Source organism: Palaemon carinicauda, chromosome 40 (assembly GCF_036898095.1).
Source record: "Palaemon carinicauda isolate YSFRI2023 chromosome 40, ASM3689809v2, whole genome shotgun sequence".
NCBI classification, from domain to species: Eukaryota; Metazoa; Arthropoda; class Malacostraca; order Decapoda; family Palaemonidae; genus Palaemon; species Palaemon carinicauda.
The window spans coordinates 18169631-18177130 of NC_090764.1; the positions used below are offsets into that span (position 1 = coordinate 18169631).

At 33.3% G+C, this 7500-nt stretch overlaps 1 protein-coding gene across 1 annotated transcript in view; it reads left to right on the forward strand.

Annotated features, from left to right (window-relative positions):
• The first annotated feature begins 831 nt into the window (after nt 1–831).
• Nucleotides 832–7500, forward strand: part of LOC137631566 (uncharacterized) — an 82970-nt gene continuing 76301 nt past the window's right edge. The window contains exon 1 of the mRNA XM_068363387.1: nt 832–970. The gene's annotated coding sequence lies outside the window, so the exon portion shown is untranslated. The remainder of the gene's footprint in view (nt 971–7500) is intronic.

Genomic DNA, 7500 nt, shown 5'->3' on the forward strand with positions numbered 1-7500 from the left:
GAAAAAATGAAAGAAGAGTTATATTGAACTTAACATAATTTGAGTAGGTATGAGAATATTCTTTATAGTAATACTTTTGACATAAGAATGTATATAAAAGCAATGTTTATGTTCAGGCATAGTCAGCCCTAACATCACTTCCCCCACAGGTGAAGAGGGTGCGGAGTTAGGGGGATCGTTCACTAACATAAAGTTGTAAAATAGTTCTGTCAGTGTCAATATGTTTGTAACAAATTACCAAACGAATAACGATGTATTGCTTTAAATGAAGAACAATTATAGAATAATTTTTATCTGCAATCTTACTCTATTATTATAAGACAAACTTGATTTACTTTCCAAATATATGTCTTCACTACGAAAGACCATTTAGAGGAAAGTTTTCAGCTATAAGTTTTTAGAATTGAACGCACCTTAGCAGCACAGTGGTACCTATGTTGTTTTCAGTGTTGCCAGATCTAGGGATTTATTCCCAGATTTTGGGAAATTGGGTGTCTGCTGGGGAGATGAGTAAACCTTATAGTGTTGCAATTAGTTTACTTGCATTTGCGTGTAGTATAATGAGTAATTTATATATTAGTAAAGCCTACATGATTATAAGATTTTGGGAATATACGTGTCTGCTGGGGATATTCTGTAAAAAATTATATGAAGAAACAAAGCTGAGTAATTAGTTTACGAAGTATAGTGAGTAATATCTATATTAGTAAAGCCTACATAATGAGAAGAAAATATATTTGTGGAAACTGGGATTTATGGGTGGTTTTGGGGATTTTTTACCATGAGTTTTAGGGATTTTTAGACTAACCCATCTGGCAACACTGAGCGGTACCTATGTCGTTCTAACAGAATCATAAGTGATGTGGATAGTTGTGAGTAAGGGTGTGTTATCTTTTCGTTGATCGTATATCACTCGTTTATCTTTGAGGAATTACTGCACGCAGTGAAGAAGGCATCTGTGAAATCCCAGGTGAGTGTTGTATACGTATTTAAGGCCTATAGTGTTACGAAAAAGGAGATAAGTAGAAATATTCGTGGATTCTTTTATATCTTGACGTTGAGGTCGCCAAAGTCAAACAGCCATGGTCAGATTTTTGTCCGAAATGGTTTTTGATGTGTTTATGACACTATTCGTTGTAAATTATTATTTCCACCTTGAGTACCTATTTAATAGCATATTTAAACATTGGTTTAAGGCAAATATAATGTTGATAAGTAAAAATACATAGCCTAATGATCGTTAAATTCAAGAGCCCGTGTCTTGATCTAGGGTAGGCTTATCCTGAACTTATCAACAATAAGCGAGAAATATCGATCGAGTTCATCATAATTTCGTGGTTTTGATCAGGGAATTATCGAAAGAAATATGGGTAAAGTTTTACTGTGTTACAGGGTATCATTTCGAACAGAAAATATATGTTTTCCTGTAGTAAATAACGTGATTTAACCGAATATATATATATATATATATATATATATATATATATATATATATATATATATATATATATATATATATATATATATATATATATATATTTCTGAAACTATTCATTTCCGTCAGGAACGAGTGTCATTTTCGAAGAGACCCGACCTTTTTCTATAGTTAAAAGTAGTTTTTTTTTTCCATAGGTTACATTACCCTGTAATACAGTACAGAAATAGGTATTTTGGTTACATAATTTGGTGTGATATATTCTTTGTTTATCCATATTTTGATATTGTGGTGTCCCCCTATTTCCTTGATGAATTTCCAAGTTTGTTCCGTATTTGGTGATGATTGATACAAATAAATAAGGCTATTTGGTGGATAGAATAGTGGGGATAGAGAGAAGATGAGAACCCAATATTTTTGTTTACACTTGCAACGCTAATCAAGTAACTGTAATTTTCTACATAAATCATTTTCGTGTTTGTTTATGTATATATATATATATATATATATATATATATATATATATATATATATATATATATAAATGTGTGTATTAATAAGAGGTTTAAACTTCAATGTAACATTTTGTTTAAAACATCATCATCCCCTCCCACGGCCATTGGCGCAAAGGGCCTCGGTTAGATTTCGCCTGTCGTCTCTATATCGAGCTTTTAAATCAATACTCCTCCATTCACCATCTCTTACTTCATGCTTCATGGTCCTAAGCCATGTAGGCCTTGGTCTAACAATTCTTCTAGTGCCTTGTGAAGCCCATTTAAAAGTTTGGTGAACTAATCTCTATACTTGTTTAACACAAAAGCACGAAATATATAAAATGTTCACCAAAAAGTATATAATTTATTGTTTTTGAGTGACTAAAAATTAAAATCAAGATGTGTGATGTTGTAAATTGTTAAATTAGATGGATTTGTTTATAGAAAAATGCAATTAAATGTGATTATACTGTAAATATTGTGATTGTAAAGAATATGTAATTTAACTTTTTAATAAAAAGATAAAAAAAATATATAATAGTGAGAATAACGGGTATATATTTACAAAACCAATGTAGATGAAGCTTTTCGAATCATGAAGAGGTGTACATAGTTTAGTCCACACAAACTAAAAAGAAAACAAGAAAACTTCATCTTGTGGTGGCCCACCATGACGCCAGTAGAAAGAAACAGGTCATAAGATCAGTGTACTATGCTGGGAGCTTTGCAAGATTAAGCTGGTCACCTTTGTACCGGCTTCCTTTCTTTCATTTTGGTGTCCAATGAATTCAGCTTTTACTGCATAGGCCTACTGTTGCTCATTGGCGCCGAATAGCCTTATTCTAAATTTTGGGAAATACTAGGGTTTGTATCATATATTTAAGAATAGCTTGAGCCTGGATTCTATATTATGACACTCCAAATTCAAACCATTGATCTCTAGTCTTGGGTAGTGCCATAGCCTCTGTACCAGTCTTCCACAGTCATGAGTTAGAGTTCTCTTGCTTGAGGGTACACTCGGGCACACTATTTCTCTATGTTATTTCTCTTCCTCTTGTTTTGTTAAATTTTTTATAGTTTATATAAGAAATATTTATTTTGATGTTACTGTTCTTAAAATATTTTAATTTTCCTTGTTGCATTTCCTCACTGGGCTATTTTCCCTGTTGGAGCCCCTGGGCTTATAGCATCCTGCTTTCCCAACTAGGGGATGTAGCTTAGCAAGTGATGATAATAATAATGAATAAGGAAAGCTGGTAGCTTTATTCTTCTTTTGTGGAAGGCTGGTATCAAAGTTAGTGTTATGCTGCATTCGAGTTATAAATTTGACGTGAGTCTTTAATACTTTGAAAATGAGAGGAATAAAAAACTTATGCTAACGGGGCTGTAGTTATTACATGAAATCAAAACGTAATTTCATGCGAGTCGTTAATGCATAAGAATAGTCGTAGTTATGCGCAATTGACAAGATAGTTATGGTGAAATAAAGGTAATTTCATGCAATATAATATGGAACTCCTTGTAAGTACCTTCAATACACACACTATATATATATATATATATATATATATATATATATATATATATATATATATATGCCTATATATTTATATTTATACACACACACACACACACACACACATATATATATATATATATATATATATATATATATATATATATATATATATATATATATATATATATATATATATGTATATATATATAGATATACACACACATATATACTGTACATATTTATATGTATATATATTTATAATGAGTTTCGCCATTTTGCATCAGCTGAAGAACTAAAACTACAAATTTATACGGTATATAAATAAAAAAAACCTATTTTAAACCGTCTGTTTTTTCTTAGCGATAGTTTCAAGATAGGCCTATGCAAATATATTTGGCTCACAGTACGCCAATGTCCGATCAACTGGCAAATGAAAACGGGAACTCGTACTCGAAGTTTTTATAACCGACATTGAACATGCATTATGAAAATTATATCACAGATATGTAATCGACCATGGAGTTTTTAAAACTGTAAATTCGCTACACATTCAAATGGACAAGATTGTATCCTTGATAACAAATCTTAAACTATTAGTTATCTTTAGATTTATAAAACTTGAAGGATGTAATTTAATGAATATATATATATATATATATATATATATATATATATATATATATATATATATATATATATATATATATCATGATTCCTTATAGCCATCTTTATCAATTCTTGAGACAAACAAACTTGCGTCAAATATTTTCTTTTGCGTAATATGTTTAACGTTGTTACTGGTCGTAAAAATATTTTGTGTTTTATTCATTATTTATATAGATTCTTTGTTAGGCCCTATTTCATTATTTCCTTTTCTTCACTGGAGTGCTTTCTCTGTAGGAGCCCTTGGGCTAACTACTACTACTACTACTACTACTTTAATGGTGGTAATAATAACAATCTAACTAAAACTGTATCGGCTTATCCCGTACCTAAGATAATCCAACTAAAACTGTCTCTTGATTTATCCCGTACCTAAGATAATCCAACTAAAACTGTCTATATTGGCTTATCCTATACCTAAGTTAATCTAAACATGTCTCGTTTGGCTAATCCCGTACCTAAGATGTCCGCGTACTGTGAACGAGTGTTAAGTTCCACTGATAATATCAGGACGAATTTGAAAGCATTACTTTCTTTGACGCGGAGAGTGCATAGGCGTGTTTTTCTTAGCTTATACGTTAAGGCCACCTAGATATTTGTGATAAGTACGGTTTGTTAGCTTATTTTTACCAATTTACATATATAAGTAGGTTTTGATTATGCGTCTGCACCAATGTAGTTATTACTAGCTTTTGACACACGCACAAACAAATACACACACACACACACACACACACACATATATATATATATATATATATATATATATATATATATATATATATATATATATATATATATATATATAGGCTCCCATATTGACACCAGCTCTTTTAGTCTACTTTACTGGGGTTTTGAAGTATTTTTTTTACATTATTACCATAATCTTAATATTACAGCTGTTGTTACATATTTGTTAATAATTTTCATCTGGAGTAAATGTAATTTTTATATTAATTTTACAGCCACTTAAATTTCTTATGTGAGTAATTCTGGTCTGAATTCACGCAGTCTTATTTGTAATACGAAAGTATATAAGCTAAAGCTAAAGTATATGTAATACTAAGTAACCATTATCATTATCTGTATGATCTTTAGTGAAGTCACTCTAGGGCTTTGAAAGCTCTTTATTTTTGTTCCTTTGCCCACGATCTAGGTATTTACAGTAGACACCTAGACCGTGTCTTCGCCCACTGTTCATCAGAAAGAGTAAACTTCCCGGTAGAGTAATATAACTTTCCTTTCACGTCCTCTTCGCATTAAAATGAGCTAGGACCTTTAGCTGAAGGTCAAGCATTATTACCCTTTGTCCCGCAGTCAGCCAAACCCTCATCCTTGGGTCAGCTAGTCCTAACAATGCTTGGGGCACGAGGGCGGTACCTATGCTTTTTTCTCTCCCACCCATCCACCGTTCCTCTGCCTTCCCTCCCTCTCCTATAGTCTGTTGTCCTTCGTCCTTTACTGCGTTCCAAACCTTGGTCTCCTATCCCTGCCCCTATCTGGCTATCCCTAGGAGGATTACCAAGGGCTATCCCAACCTCTCTAGTCTCATCGTGTCTCATAACCACCACAGCCAGCCACAAAGACACACGTTTAGACCTATCATAATACATTTGGCTCGACTCAGGTCCTGGCTAGACTTGAACACGCTTTTCCATTCAAAGATAGTTTGTAAAGAGTTCTTTTGAATGGTGTATCTTTTAATTGAGCGTTAAGCAAGACAAAGAAAAAGAAAATAAGAAAGAAAATGACGTCTCGTACCGTCTTTTGTTATTTCAACTGCTGAAATCATTCGAATTTCATAGGTATCGGAGATGGTTACCTTCGAATTCCATGCCTAGTTCTCTCTCTCTCTCTCTCTCTCTCTCTCTCTCTCTCTCTCTCTCTCTCTCTCTCTCTCTCTCTCTCTCTCTCATCTTGCCCTTCCTCCTTCGTGTTAACCGGTCGTCCATCTTCCTATTCTAATGTGTTATCTTTACCCAAGGATGTTATCCTCTTCGTCTGTACCTGATGTTGTAATGTTATCTCTTAATAGTTCTCTCTCTCTCTCTCTCTCTCTCTCTCTCTCTCTCTCTCTCTCTCTCTCTCTCTCTCTCTCTCTCTCTCATGTCATTGTTATCCTGAGTCCCAACTCCCAAGGTCAGAAAGGAGACATTTTAAGGGTCGGTTGTGAAAAGGAGTGCTGATGGTACGAGGGACAGAGGTTGAGGAGGGAGGGGGAGACTCTGGTCCTATTATCTGGAGGGTAGGGAGGTAGGGGTTGAGGGACCTTGAGACCCCCAGGGCACGGAAGACAGGAGAGGGACAGTGCGACTTGGGTATATTGGCTTACTCAGATCGCTTCGGAATTTTTCGTGGCGACTGTAGAAGAGCTCGTGGGGTTAGGTAGGAAGTGACTTGAATATATCTTACGTTTCTTAAGGTGATGATTTCGTCATTTGTATTTTCGTCTTGGGACTTGTTTGAAAATGTTGGTTCTGATACGTTTAATTGTTTGGAAAGGTTTTTTATACGTTTAATTGTTTGGAAAGGATTTTTGATACGTTTAATAGTTTGAAAAAGATTTTGATACGTTTAGTAGTTTGAAAATGTTGGTTTTGGTTTGTTTAATAGTATGAAATGTTGGTATTGATACGTTTAATTGTTTGGAAACGTTGGTATTAATACGTTTAATAGTTTTAAAACGTTATTGATACGTTTGATAATTTGAAAATGTTGGTTTTGAGACGTAGAATAGTTTGGAAAGGTTTTTGATACGTTTAATAGTTTGAACATTGTTTTGATACGTTTGATAGTTTGAAAATGTTTTTGATACGTTTAATAATTTGAAAATGTTGGTTTTGATACGTTTAATAGTTACTAAATGTTTATGATATGTTTAATAATTTGAAAATGTTAGTTTTGATATGTTTAATAGTTTGAAAATGTTGTTTTTGATACGTTTAATAGTTTGAAAATACTTGATTTGATACGTTTAATAAATTTTTAAATCTGGAACCCCCATTTCATCTACTGTTGCTATACCAATGAATATTGCTAATTTACTCTTCGGTAAAATATGATCAAATGAAACACTGAATAAGATATTTAATTCCCATTTACTTGGACACATACACGTGAAATTTTAGTACTTTCGCCCTATTAACATATTCTGACTCAAAGACAAAATTAAAAACTACCAATTTTTTATAATTTTTAATTTACTTTCAAAGGTTTAAAGGCTGCTCATGAATGGCAGAAGTAAGGGACAGTGGGAAATTGACAATGCCCCAGCTCGCATGACAGTTCCCTAGAGACTGATTATATACACATATGATCAGTGCCCAAACCCCCCTCTTCACCCAAACTAGGACTAGGGAGAGCCAGGTAATGGCTGCTGATAACTCAGC